The sequence below is a fragment of the Stegostoma tigrinum genome, chromosome 40 (genome assembly GCF_030684315.1).
Source record: "Stegostoma tigrinum isolate sSteTig4 chromosome 40, sSteTig4.hap1, whole genome shotgun sequence".
Classification (NCBI taxonomy): domain Eukaryota; kingdom Metazoa; phylum Chordata; class Chondrichthyes; order Orectolobiformes; family Stegostomatidae; genus Stegostoma; species Stegostoma tigrinum.
The window spans coordinates 17,830,135-17,845,134 of record NC_081393.1 but is presented as its reverse complement, the minus strand read 5'-3'; the positions used below and the strand labels follow the sequence as shown (position 1 = coordinate 17,845,134).

At 51.5% G+C, this 15,000-nt stretch overlaps 1 protein-coding gene across 1 annotated transcript in view; it reads left to right on the top strand.

Moving 5' to 3' along the window:
• The window catches only part of LOC125447963 (PH and SEC7 domain-containing protein 3-like), a 45,241-nt gene extending 44,974 nt beyond the window's left edge, over window positions 1–267 (top strand). The window contains 1 exon segment of the mRNA XM_059641173.1: window positions 1–267. This exon segment is cut by the window's left edge and continues 3,038 nt beyond it. The gene's annotated coding sequence lies outside the window, so the exon portion shown is untranslated.
• The last annotated feature ends 14,733 nt before the right edge of the window (window positions 268–15,000 follow it).

The window sequence follows — 15,000 nt, the reverse complement described above, 5'->3', positions numbered from 1 at the left end:
GGTGTAGAACGATGAGCAGCCTCTGTGGGCTGAATGGCCTCCCACCCCCCCCCAACCACCCACGGCACCCGCTATTTTTTAACGCCTGTGCAAAGACGAGAGCCCAGAAATGAGTAACGGCCGGCTGATGCTGAGCGGGTGCCGGGTAATGAAGGGCTCGCTGGACTCAAAGCGCCAACCACTAACTCTGTCTTCGCAGATCCCGCTGAGCCTCCTCCAGCGTTTCGGCCCTTTCTCCTATAATTTCGAACTCTTTTGCATCGGGGAGCGGGGTGTGTTGGGGGGGGTGGGGGGGGTTCGGAAACTGCAGGGACAAATGAAAGGTAATCTCCTTTGAGGTGTGGGCTGGAGGGAAGGGTTTGGTGGTTGGGGGGGGGGGGGCGCGGTGCAGCGATTGAAGACCTCAGCGCTTGGCAGAAATTCCAGCCCGGGGTCAGGAATAGTTGCGGCACTCTACGTGACTACAAGGGGGGTGGTGGGGGTTGGGGGGGGGTGCAGGTTTTGCCTTCCTGGCCAGAGCAGGCCCCTGTCCGATGCGAATGGACGACCAGGATGGAAAACTGGGAGCAGGGAAGCATTGGGAATACTCCCCAGGGAGAAGTTGGAAAAAGTCCAGGGCCAGGGTCGGCGGGCAGAGCCGTCTGGGGATTTCCAGCGGGAGTAAATCTTCGCAGGAGACATTAGTTCGCTCAATAGTCAGTGTGTGTCCCTTTGTCTTCCTGAGTTGCACGTGGATTGCAATGTTGAGGAAGCTACACTGAGGCAGATTCAAGTGGAGAGCTGGATGATACATTGAAAGAGAGACAGTCTGTTTTGTTTGTGTTTGCAATTGAAGTGAAAATTGTTTGTAGAATTTGAGCCACATTAGTATTACCATGTGCAAATGTCTTCCAATAAAGCATTTTGCTTAACCCCCTTTTTTGTAAAGTCCTGAAGAATAAAGTAAAGTATTTTGTATCTCCGCTTCTTGCATTCCTGCTTAAAAAAACATTATATATGCTCTTGTTTTCTTCTCGTGCAAATGTTTCGATCACTGTGCCCTCCCCCTCCCCCAACCCAATCTCACGGGTTCACCAGGACTTCAGTTGGCAGATGTGCCCAGTGCAGCGCACCGTCCTGCATTCGCATAGCAGCCTTCTCCCCGCAGAGGATGGACCCAATCAGTTCTCATTGTCGCAGGAGCGGTGTGAAGCGGGCAATGCCACCATCTCTCCGGCGCTGTCCGCTGGTGCGAAGTGGCCTGGGTGTAAGAAAATACGCCGCGCTGGCCTCGTGCGGGGGTTGGAGGTGCGAACCTCACCTGAGTGCTCAGGCAGGAGGAGCCCGCACCATTGGAGGGCGGTGTTGGTGGTCAGCGGGCGCGGGGAAGAGGTCGAGGAGAGCCCTTCACGCTAACTGGAGGAACGGAAAGCACCCAGTTGGCGTTGAGGAAGGGTTAGCTCTCATTTTTTTCTTCACAGGTGTTGCCAGAGTTTCTCCAGCAACTTCTGTTTTGGTTCCTGATTTTACAGAGTCCGCATTCGTTCGGTTTTTATTTAGGAAACTGAGCAAGCACAGGCCCATCCCGCCCACCCAACCCCTCCCAATAAAGGCGTGCCATCCCAGCCCACACCACACAAAGCAGAAAGTTCTGGCCTGGCAGTGTGCCTTTGAAGACTATAATTTTCTTAATGTTTTGTTGACCCTCTAATTGTTTTTAAAGGTGAGGTGAAATGGGATAATATTCTCAGTGGTGTACGTTCGAGGAGCACCATTCAACCTCATGTGCGATGAATTTTATTTGGAAAAAGGAACTGCTGTAGCGAGAGGGGACGGGAAACAGGATTTGCGCATCTTCAGGCTAAAGCATTTTTGCGTGACGCATTATCTTAAGCAGCTCGAGGGTCGCTGAAGGTGACTTGAAATTGTCGTGAGCTTTTCGAACCCGGTATTTCTCAGCTCACCTCACTGTGGAAGGGGGACTGAAAGAGCAGAATATAATTTCAATGGAGAAAGACTGCAGAAAGCTGTAACACAAAGGGATGTGCCGGGGGTAGGGGTGTACTTGTCCACGAAACACAGAAGCTCGCACACAGGGACGGCAGGGAATTGGGAACGGCCAATGCAATGTTGCCCCTTATTCCAAGGGGGTTTGGAGTATAAGAGTAGGGAATTCTCACTGTAACTGGACAAGGTTCTGGGGGGGGAACCACTTCTGGAGAACTGTGAGCAGGTTTGGTTCTCATCGTATTTAAGGAAAGGTACATTGGAGGCAGCTCGGAGAAGGTTCACTGGGACGATCCCTGGGGATGGAGGGATTGTCTTGTGGGAAAAGGCTAAACAGGTCGGGACTCTAACTGCCTGGGGTTTAGGAGGATGTTGGGGATACGCTGTCATTCAGCACTTGATCTATCTATCTCTTCCTTGAAAAACAATTCAAGATTCCCAGATCCGTGGCCTCTGGGGAAAGAGGAATCCCAAAGATTTGTAACTGTGTGAGAGAAATAAACATTTCCTCACTCCTGTTTTAAACACTTGGGCCTTCATTTTTAAACAGCGACCAGAACTGAACGCAGTATTCCAAAAGTGGCCCTGACTAATGTCCTGTACAGCCACAACATGACCCTCCCAACTCCCTATACTCAATGCACTGACCAATAAAGGCGAGTTTACCGAACACCTTCCTCACCGCCCTGTCTACCTGCGACTCCACTTTCAGGGAGCTATGAACCTGCACCCCCCCCCCCCCACCAAGGTCTCTCTGTTCAGTAACTCTCCCCAGGACCTTCCCATTAAGTGTATAAGTCCTGCCCTGATGTGCCTTTCCCAAAGCGCAGCCCCTCACATTTATCTCAATTAAATTCCATCTGCCACCCCTCGGCCCATGGGCCCATCGGATCGAGGTCCCGCTGTACTCTGAGGTCACCTGCTCCCCTACAACCTCCAATTTTAGTGTCACCTGCAAACTTACTAACCATACCTCCCGTGTTCACATCCAAATCGTTGACGTAAATGACAAAAAGCAGTGGGCCCCACACCGATCTCTGTGGCACACCGCTGGTCACAGGCCTCCAGTCTGAAAAGCAACCCTCCAACCCTCTGCCTCCTACCTTCAAGCCTGTTCTGTATCCGAATGGCTAGTTGTCCCTCTAACCCTCGTGATCTAGCCGTGTTAACCACGAGGAACTTTGTTCACTATCTCGCTGGAGCCCACATAGACAACTAATTAGATCATTTCGAATGGACCGACTCCCCTGGCATTGGGCCCATCATGCTCCCCCTCACCGGCGGTTTATGAGCCACTCCTTCTAAGGACAAATCTTTATTATTTATGAAACACACGGGCTGACAGGAGGTGAGTTTGACCCCGATATATTAACTCAATGGGCATAGCAACCTCTAGTGTCCTTCATTCATCTTCCACCTTGCCTTCCCCACCCAGAAACTTGCAAATTTAAATCCTTCAGCAATAGCTGTTCAATAAAATCCCATGAAGTGCAGTAAATCCTCGGAAAATTTTAAGGGATCCGGATCTCCAAAACAGTTTGAATCCACATTATAGGAGGGACGTGGTATTACTAGGAGAGGGGGCAGAGGGAGATTTACCAGGATGTTGCCCTGTGGGAGGCTGGAGAGTTTCATTTGTTGAAGAGGGATTGGGGCAGGCTTTTGGGGGGGGGGGGTTGTTTTCCTTAGAGCAGGAGATTGGTGGGGGGGGGTGGATGTGATTGAAATGGATAAAACGGTGAGGGGTATCAATAGGGTAGACAGGAAGGAACATTTCCTTCGGGAGGGGGATTAATACCTGGGGGGAGTGGGGGAAGCAGATTTAAGGGAAGAGGTTTAGAGGGGATGTGAGGAAAAATGTTTTCCCCCAGAGGCTGGTGGGGAATCTGGAACTCACTGCCCATAAGGGCAGGGGAGGCAGGAACAACCCTCCCATTGAAGAAGGATGTAGATGGGCACTCACCATGCCAAGGCTGGGGAAAAAGAGCTGGGAGACCGGGATTGGAATGGTGAGGCGGTTGTTTCTGACTGGCACAGACTGAATGGGCCGAAGGGTCTTTGCCTGGTAGGGAACTGGGTGTGGGTAGGAAATGGGATGTTGGCAGATGGTGGGGGAGTGAGACGAACCTTGGAATGAGCCCTTCTTGAGGTAGGCAATGACCTGAATGGAAGATTTAGCTGCGGGTGAGTTGAGGGGTCGTGGGTGTGGGGGTGGGGGTGCAGGATGGGAGGTGGGTGCCCATGCCCTTGGCCGAGCCACAGCGCCAGTGTGCGAATGTGAAATACTGCGGCCCACGGTTGGATGCTTTTGTTTTGGGGGGAGGAATGGGGGGACGGTCAACCAGGAGCCGGGCGGCCATTCCCCAACTTGCCCGGCTGCAGATGGGACGTCGAAATGCATTGCATGGCCAGCGGCCTAGGCCCCGGAAGCAAAGCCTTGCAAACGCGGCCAAGGGATTGTGGGGGAGCGCCAAATCTTTTGCCGATCCATGGTAACTTTCCCTTTGTCTGTCAGTGGTTATTTATTCGATATATTGTCGCATGGGCCTAATCGTGGGAGAAACATGGGGAATGTAGCCATGACCAAACCCACCCCTTCCACCTCTGCCCGGGTCTCAGCTTCCGTGAGGCGCTACGCAAATGTGCGGTCTTTGGGTCTCCGAATCCAGCCTCCAATCCCGGCAACTTGCTGGTAAAAGCAGGCCCTCTGCAGCTTCCTAACGTCCTTCCTGTTGCCGGGCTTGGGCGGGGGTGGGGGTGGGGGTTGGCGTGACCAGAACTGGGCACACTGCTCCAGTATGGGCCTCACCACGTCCTGATCGCTCGCCCGCGGAGCTCCCAGATCGCTGGGAATGAATTCCTTCGCTGACGACTCAGGGAAATGATTAATAATTGGACGACGATGGCCGGGAAGCTGCCGGATTGAATCCCGGAGAAAGGGTCCCGACCCGAAACCTCGAAAGTCCTGCTGCCAGGCGTTGTTGGGTCCCTTCAGCTCCCACGCCGCGTTGGCTTCGAGCTGCGCGCATTCGGAAGGTTGCGATCGCACTAAAGAGGAGGCTGGAAACGCTGGGAATTTTTCACTGGGAGCGTGGAAGGCTGGGAGGCGACCTTATGGAGAAAACAATGAGGGGTGCGGATAAAGTGGGCGGTGGCGTCTTTTCACTCGGATGGGGCAATTTCAAGACCAGAGGGAATATTTTTGAAGGCGAGAGGAGGAAGATTTGAAAAGGACGTGAGGAGCGTCTTTCTTTTAACACAGTTCGTGTGCGGAATGAGCTTCCAGAGGAAGCGGTTGGAGGTTGCAATATACTGCTTTCAATTCGTTTCGATCTGCACTTCCTTCGCTTGCTGTGATCTGCCTGTACCGCTCAAAAACAAAGCTTTTCACTGCAGCGCAACCAGTCACAATAAAAGCCGAGCAATCAATCCATTCTGAGCTAATGCGGTGTGGAGCTGGACAAACGCAGCAGGCCAAGCAGCATCAGAGGAGCAGGGAGCGTTCGGGCCTAGACCCTGAGGAGATTGTGGGAGGTGCAGGTCAAGTGCTATTCCACCTGGGAGGTGAATCCCTTGGGTCTTGGATATTCAGGAGCGTGCAAGCCATTTTCCAATAGTTTATTGAGTTTGCAATATCATTCATTAGTGAGTTAGATAAAGGGGAGCACACAGCGTCTGGAGATGATTCACCAACAGCAGAGTAGCCCTGGAGTGTTTCGGTCTTGTGAAAGTGCTGAGCCGCGGGTGCTGGAGATCCAAAGTGTGCAGAGAACCTCAGCAAGCATGGAGGAGAGAGAAAGGAGAGTCAATGCAGGACACGAACTCTGTGGAAGGTTACAGATTATCACGAGGAAAAGCAGTGGAGGAAGATTTGGAAGTGACAGAGCACCCAAGCCATGCAACTCTATTGCAAGTAGAGGACATAGCTCTGTGCGTGGCTGGTCAGACGTTTTTAGATATTTACCATCTTCTGCAAATAATAGTTTGTCACCCTTAAAACCTCACGTCAGTGGCCATGCAATTCCACCCCAGTCTGCCCTTCAGCAAAAAAAGCTCTCTTCTGGAGAAAAATTCCTATGGGACTCCTGCCCATTTTGGGTTAGGAGCTGGCAGGCAGATGAGGTGCGTTTGGAAGGGTCAACCTTTGCTAAAATATCGCAGGGGTCACTACCAACGGCAGGCTCTGATTGGCCGCAGTGTTGCGAGGCACGAGCTGGTCAGTTTTGCTCAGGTCCCCCGAGGGTCAAAGAGCACTGGTGTTTACTAGGGCAGTGGCCAACTGGCATCATCACTGCTCCGTTGCTCCAGAAAGCCCGGGATAATGTTCCGGGTTCAAATCCCGCACGTGGTTCCGTTTCAGTTCGCCTTTTACCAACCGGGGTTGCGAATCTGACGACGGCCAGGAATCCATTGGCCAAGATGGCACCCAATGTAGTGCCAACCCAACGGGTGGATGGTGCCAAGCTTCTCAACTGCTCCCATCCAAGCAGCCTGGTGAATCCAATCCAAAAACACGCCGACAAACCTCAGGATTTCTGGGAAAAACTAGGGAGGGAAGCAAGGGGATAATGTCTTGGGTTGAGGAGGACCTCCCTTCGGAAGCTGTTTTGCCATTGGACGGGCAAGGGATGCGCTGGATGGCGGATTTACGGATTGCTGTTAATTCCCTGGCAGGCCCCGTGTCCCACAAATGTTGAGTGACAATGAGAAAGCTGACAGAGCAAAGCATATGGTCGCAAAAGTGCACAGCGCGGAAACAGGCCCTACGGTCCAAATCATCCATGCTTACCCGGTTTCCCCAACTGAACTGTTCCCATTTGCCAGCATTTGGCCCAACTCGCTCTAAACTCTTCCCATTCACACACCCATCCAGATTCCTTTTAAATGCTGTCTCTGTACCAGCCTCCACCCCTTCCTCTGGCAGCTCGTTCCATACACGCACCACCCTCTCTGCATGAAAAAGTTGTCCCTCAGGTCCCCTTTTCAACCTTTCCCCCTCTAGTTTTGGACTTCCCTACCCTGGGGGGAGAAAGCCCTTGGCTATCCACCCTCTCCATGCTCCTCACAGTTCTATAGGGTCACCCCCTCAGCCTCCGACGCTCCAGGGAAAATAGTCCCGGCCTCTCCGAAAGTCCTAGTCCCGGTAACATCCTGGTAAATCTTTCCTGTGCCCTCTCCAGCTTAATGAGGTAGCCCTTCCTGTAGCGGAGCGACCAGAATTGGACGCATCTCCAGTGTCCATAGCCAATCTTGGACTGTTGCGAGCATGCTTCGCTAGAGGCTTTGAAATGGGAAGGGAGAATTTAACCAGGGCACAGGCTCAACAGTACATACTCTCACTCCGTGCTGTGCTGTTTGAACAGTCAATTTACTGCAGGGCTATTCTTCCCCAGATGGGCCAGCCCATTATTTTCCATGCCAGCTCACGCCCTTCCCCCAGTCTGAGTGAGTAGGTGCGTATATACTTCCCAATCTTCCTTTTTCAAACGGAATCCTGGCGTTCGTTGCGAAAGGCCTGGATGATTGAAGTGAAGGGGTGTCGCTAGTCTTCTTGGGGCTGTGCCTGGAATATTGTGTCCAGTTTTGGTCTCCTTTATGAGAGAAATGGTGTAAAGGCACCAGATGCCATTCAGGGGCAGATTCCAGGGAAGAATGGGCCTGTGGTACAGATAAATAGTTTGCGCCTGGGGCAGGGAGATCTGACTGCAGTGTATAAAACGCTGGAGGGATTAGATAAGGAGGACGTGGAGCAGACGCTCCCCCTTGGAGGGGCAGCCTGGAACAAGAGGGGCACCGAGTGAGAGGAGGGAAGCTCAAAACTGAGAGGAGGAGAACCTCCTTCCCTCAGAGGGTCGAGGATCTGTGAAAATCAGAGGTGGCAGGTTCGGGAAAGGAATCAATACATTGCCTGAGGCGAGGGTTGGGAATGTTTCTGCTGGAGTTCGGACGAATCAGGGATTAAGGGAGCAGGGGGTGGTGTCTCATAGAGACTTATAAAATTCTAACAGGACAGGACAGGGTAGATGCAGGGATAATGTTCTCCATGTGCCCAGAACCGGGGTCACTGCCTGAGGATTCGGGATAGATCAGTTAGGACGGAGATGAGGAGACATTACTTCATCCAAAGCTGGAAGTCAGGAAGCAGTTAATGCCGAAACATTGAATGTACTTAAGGTATAGGACTTGGGGAGAATGGGATCAATGGTTACGGGGAGAAAGCAGGATTATAGCTACTGAGTTGGGTGATCAACCATGATGGTGAAGAACGGCAGAGCAGGCTTGAGGGGCCGAACGGCCGCCCCCTGCTCCTGTCTTCCATGCTTCTGTTGAAACAGAGCCAGTTGAGAAAGGAAAGTTCAGCTGAGACCAGGATAAGATCAGCCATGACCGGCTTAAGTAGTGGAGCGAGCTTGAAGGGCTGAATGGCCTAATTCCTATGTCCGTCTGGCTCCTACTGCCCCAGCCTGAACACAAATCCTTGGGGGCCCTCCCAGCTGGACCTGTGCATTCCCTGGCCCCCTCCCTCCGATCCCCGTGGTCGCCATTTTAGCATTCCGCCCTTACAATGGTCTTCAAGTCTGTCTCTCCCACCGCATTCCCTCAAAAAATCCTTCTACTTTTCGTAAAATTTGGGACACAGCAACCCCCCACCCTCACCCCCGTCCCAAGATAACGCTTGTTCAGTGGTTTATACATTTGGAAGAAATTGGATCCCGCAATAGGCCATTCAGCCCCTCCATGGGATGGTGTCTGATCCAACATTCCGGTTTCCCCGGCCTCATTTTTCAGGAATTGATCTCAGCCTTTCTCCTGAACGGATTGATGCCTCGTTACCTGAGGGCACAGGGGCTAGGGGTGACCCAGACGTCGGGCAAATTGGTGTAGGGGAAGGGGTGGCAGATGCAAGGGAGAATTCCTTTCAGGTTCGGAATTGGCTGCGTTCAAGAGCCCGGGATCCGGATCGAGAGGTCGGGGTTAGGGCAAGAGAACACACCTCTGCGGAGAGTTGGGTTAGACTCAATGGATTCCTGCTTGGCGCGAGTGGCTCTAGGAACTGGACCATTAATCTTCCAAGCGATGGCCCGTATCCTGTGCAGTTGTAATCCAACAGCCTGCTTGTCCTCACACTTAAATAGTAGCGCCTTTGATCATTTTGAGCATTATTTCCCCCTACCATTAATCATGGGATGTCTGGTCAATCCCTTCAGGATGATAAACAAATCCATCCTGAAAACCTTCGATGTTTTGTCCCTGACTGCTTTCCCTATATCCCCACCCAACCCCCAAACCACAGTCATCAGGAACATCTTTTAGCCTGTCTAGTCCCTGTTGGAATTTCACAAGACCCCCAGCCCCCCTCGCTCTGCTAAACTCCAGTGAATACAATCCTAACCCGATCCCTCCCAGGAAGCAGTCTGGGAAACCCTTCACTGCTCTCCCTCCAACGCCAGAGCCCCCTCCCCTCAGATAAGGAGACCCTCAAGCCTCTCCCACACACACAATACTCCAAGGTGCGGTCTCTCCATGTCCAACTGCAGAGAGACATCCCTGCTCCTGTCCTCTGAACCTCTCGCCGTGACGGGGCCAACATCCCATTGGCATTCCTCACCACCCCGCTGCTCCTGTGCTTGCAGCAACTGCTGTAGCAGGGGACACTTGTAGAATCTCCCCCCGCAATTTTGCCCCCCACCCATTTCCCCAGTCGATCGCCTTGGGGGATAATAATCCCGCGCCCCGTCCCTGCACCCAGAGAGAATAGCCTCACAGCCACCTCCATTAAACTGCACCTGCCTCCCATTTGCCCGCTCTCTCGACCCTACTGTGCCGTCAGGGCTGCGGCCCAGCTTAGTTTGCAAAACCAGGTGGGCCTTTCTGAAACGGAGCGCTTGGGAATAAAATGGATTGCTGTTAACGCTTGCCTTTGCTGCCCGAGAACTGCAGGGAGGGCCGAAATCGGCTGGAATGAAAAGGCGGGGGGGGGGGGGGGGGGGGGAATAATGATTTGGGAGGGAACGTTGCTGAGTTAACAGTTTCGCACAGAAGCCTGAGTTTGCTTTGGCACTCAGGATTCTCAGCTAAGCCAATAAACAAAAGCTCTGAAGGAAGGTGATTGGAACTGAAACATTAACTCTGTTCTCTCTCTCTCTCTCTCTCTCTCATTTTCTCCACGGATGGTGTCAGTTTCTCTGGGAGTTTCTGCTCCTTGCTGAGCTGGTTGGTGCCACTTTCCTGAACCTCTAGCACAAATAACTTTGCCTGTTTGGGACCCCCCACCCCCTCAGCTGCCGAACTCCGTGCGAAGTTCTCTGCTTTCGCTAGCAATTGTACCCTGGCGCACGCCGAGGAAGGGTAGGGCAGATGATCCTGGCGCCCTTCCAGCCCGGCACGATGGTCCCGCTTTCCATTCCCCGTGGGCGGTTTCGGGTGAAGTGCAACTCTGGGGTACCCAATCTTTGTAAGGCAGCGTGCTGGGAATTCTCAGATTCATTGTAACATGGGGCAAGGCAACGGACAATAGAAAAAAGGTGCAGGAGTAGGCCATTCGGCCCTTCGAGCCTGCACCACCATTCATTATGATCATGGCTGATCATCCACAATCAGTATCCTGTTCCTGCCTTATCCCCGTAACCCTTGATTCCACTATCTTTAAGAGCTCTGTCTATCTCTTTCTTGAAAGTATCCAGAGAGTTGGCCTCCACTGCCTTCTGGGGCAGACCATTCCATATATCCATCACTCTCTGGGTGAAGAAGTTTCTCCTCAACTCTGTTCTAAATGGCCTACCCCTTATTTTTAAACTGTGTCCTCTGGTCCTGGACTCCCCCATCAGCAGAAACATGCTTCCTGCCTCCAGAGTGTCCAAGCATTGGCCTAATGGTGTAATGACTCAGCTAGGAGTCTAGTGAGTGCTTTGGGGATGTTAGTTCAAATCCCACCACCTCCCAATTTTTTTGTAATACTAATAAATTAGAATTAAGAGTCTAATGATCACCTTTGCTGGTATAAACCCATCTGGTTCACTAATATTCTTCAGGGAAGGCCGCTGCTATCCTTACCCAAGTGTCCACGTAACTCCAGACTAATGTGGCTAACTCTGAGCTGCCCTCCGGTGTCAGCAATAGGCGCTCGTGATCCCATGAAATAAAGGACTGCGCTGGAGCAGAGATACCAGAACGCAGGCTCACAGTGATTCGATACGCTTTGAATTAAAGGGGGTGTGCTGTTACTTATCCCTCGCAGAGCGAGGCCCAGTTGCAAGAAATCGAAATAAGTATATTTTCGAAATGAACGCACAAACCACCACCCCACACCAAACCTTGCATTCGTCCCACGTTAGTTATTAATGCTGTTTATTAATGCTGTGGCGCAGCTTTAGTTAATGTAAGTGAAAAGGAGGCCTGGTTTAAGATACAGTCATTTGAAAAGGACAGCGCCAATGATCCTGAAAACATGCACATCTGTTTAATCTCCTTTTTATTTTCTGCATCGTGAACTTTTATTTCCAATTATTTCTTCATCTCTACCTTCAACCCAGACTGCGGTTATTACAGAGTGAAACAGTTTCATCTCTGTACAGTCTCATTGTGCCTGCCAACGCAAGGTGATAAATGATCCTCTCTACCTTGTTTTAAATGCAAGCAAATAAATTTGTGATTTCATTTTTTCTTAAAAAAAAATGCATTTCCTCACAAGAACCCTTTTTCTGTTCTTCAGTCTCCCAGATGGATATCAGTAGCTGACAGAACAAATGAGCGTCGCAGGCTAGAAAGGTTAGCTAGAGCTGTAGCTTTTTGTGTGATGTTTTGTCGCTTTGACTGCTTTCGTCCAACAAGGGAAAGAAGCACGAGTTAAGACATGGAGAGTAACGATGCTGCCCGATTTTTGCTTCAGTTTTATTTCCCCACGCTTTTTGCTGAGAAAAATAACACGGGGAGCAAGGGCTCTTCCTGTTCATGTCAGCGTTGCACGATGAGTTAATGAGGGGCGCAGAAGGAGTTGATGGCTTTTACCCCTGGACGGTGTGGGGGGGGTTTCAAGATGAGGGGGCATATTTTCGAGGTGAGAGGAGAGAGATTTGAAAAGGGCACAACAGGGCAAATGTTTTCACACAGAGAGTGGTCCTTGTGTGGAATGAGTTTCCAGAGGAAGTGGTGGACGGGGTGCAGTTATAACATATAAAAGACATTTGGATAAGTACGAGAATAGGAAAGGTTTGGAGGGATATGGGCCTGGAGCAGGCAGGTGGGGGCTAGTTTAGTTCGGGGAAATTGTCGGCACGGACTGGTTGGGCCGAAGGGCCAGTCTCTGCACTGTGTGACGCATCCTTTGCTTGCTTTAGCCAACACTCAGACGCAAACCGGGCTGGATGGGAGGACTCAGAGGGTGGTGGTTGAGGGCTGCTCTTTGGGCTGGAGTCCACGTGGCAGGGGATAGCTTCACAGCACCAGCGAGAATTTCAATATTATAACATTCACCTGAATGCGCTTACGGCGCGAAAAACCGAGCCACATCTCGCCTTCCACTCTGAAGAGCAATTTCAACATGGGACCTTGCGGGAAGTGGTCCGTTTGGGTTCTAACTCTGTCCGGAACAGAAAGGCCAATTGAATCATCGCACATTGAAATGCATCATGCAGTTTTCCTCGAGCGATCCCGCAGATTAATGGAGCTACCGCACCGAAACCCTGAGAACCATTTTTCCGAAACCCCGCGTTTCGGACTCCGATCCTGTTTCCCACTACTCCGGATGCAGACGAAGCTGTGCCCAGTTCGGAACGCTCCGATCGTTTCAATAGTGCTCGCAGTGACGAGCGCACGGGTAGCTGGCCCAGCACACTCTGATTAAAGCTGACTTTAAGCAAGCCTTTAGAGAGAGCAGAGTGCGATTGGGAAAATATCGTGGGCCATTCGATACTGTCTCGGTCGCGGGCAGGTCGTTGCTGCGCGCTTATGTCAGCCCCGCAGAAAAATAGCAGGCCATTCGGCCCTCTGAGGCTGCTAGGCCATTCGGTGTGACCGTGGGCTGATCATCCGTCCCGTTTCCCTCTTTCACCCTTTAGCCCCATGACCTATACCCAACTCCTTCCTGAAAACATTCAGCGTTTCGTACCCCTCCCACAACCGCTTTCTGTGACAGAGAACTCCACAGGCCTGCCACCTCCCCCCCCCCCAACTCTCTGGGTGAAGACATTTCTCCTCATCTCAGTCCTATTGGGTTCTGGGCTCCCATCCCCCCCACCACCCAGATCACCAGGAACATCCAGTCTAGTCCCCGTTAGAGTACGATTCTGGCTTCTCTGAGAAGTCCCCTCGCATCTTCCCACCTTCCAGATTCCAGTGAATATAATCCTAACCCAATCCAGACTCTCTCCATCAGTCAATGCCAGGAATTAGTCCGGGGAACCTTTCGCTGCTCTCCCTCCATCTCCCTCCCCTCCCCTCAGATAAGGAGACCCCCTAACCTCCCATACACAGGGTGCGGTCTCTCCCAGTCCAATTACAGAGAGGCATCCCTGCTCCTGTACTCTGATCCTCTTGCCAAGATGGGGCCAACATCCCATTGGCATTCCTCACCACCACCGCCCCCAACCCCAACCACTGCTCCTGTGAGGCTGGCTTTCAGCGACTGGTGTTAGAAGGGTCTCCCAAGTCTCATGACATCTCCCCTTCACCTTTTCCCCAGGCCTTTCAGAAAGTACTCTGGCCTCCCCAGCTACTGCTCCCAGGATGGGTGACCTCACTTCGATCCTCATTGAACCACAGTTGCCGTGCATTAGCCCGCTCACTCAGCTTGTCCCAACCGCTCTCAGGATTCGCCGCACTCTCCTGCCCAGCTTAGGGCCTGCAAATTTGGAGATATTGCATTGTGCTCTCGAGCCGGGATCGTCAATGTATATTGGGAATAACTGGGGAGGAAGCGCAGATTCCTGTGGCAACCCCGTTTGGGTACCATTTGGAAAAAGGCCCGTTTATCCCTCCCCTTCGTTTCCTGCCTACCAACCCATTCTCTATCGACGTCAGCCCGCCAACCCTTAATCCCACATCTTTTACTTAAATATACCTCAAAAGCTTTCTGGAGTCCAAATAGACTACATCCACTGGGCCCTCCCTTGTCAACTCTACTAGAATTAGCCGGAGCAATTTAATCTCAGGCTCGAAAGGTGCAGTGGCAGTTTACTCACCTTGAGGCCAGGAGAGGCCTGTGTCGTAGCCTGTGCCCTTCTCTGAAGGTGTGTGCTTCAACAGGTTAATTGGTAATATCTCCAGAGTGACATCCAGGATGGGCAGCTTTCATACTTACTAATCTCATAGTAGGGTTGAAATTATCATCAACTGGTCCATAAGGCCACTAGAAATTATCATCTACTGGTCCATAAGGCCACTGGAAATTATCATCGACTGGTCTATAAGGCCACTGGAAATTATCATCTACTGGTCCATAAGGCCACTGAAAATTATCATCTACTGGCCTATAAGGCCACTAGACATTATCATCTACTGGTCCATAAGGCCACTGGAAATTAACATCTACTGGTCCATAAGGCCACTAGGAATTATCATCTACTGGTCCATTAGACCACTGGAAATTATCACCTACTGGTCCATAAGGCCATTGGAAATTATCATCTACTGGTCTATAAGGCCACTGGAAATTAACATCAACTGGTCCATAAGGCCATTGTAAATTATCATGTACTGGTCCCTGAGGCCACTGGAAATTAACATTTACTGGTCCATAAGGCCACTGGAAATTAACATCTACTGGTCCAAAAGGCCATTGAAAATGACATCTATTGTTGCTCATGACCATATAAAATAGAAACAGCAGCAAGCCATTCGGCCCCTCCAAGCTTGCTCTGCCATTCAATGGTCGATCTGACATTCTCATTTCTCTGTGAGGGTCATAGAGCTGTACAGCATGGAAACAGATCCTTTGGCCCAGCTTGTCCCTGCTGACCAGATATCCCAAATTCATCCTGTCCCATTGCCCCTTCGGTCCCTTTTAAATCCTTCCCC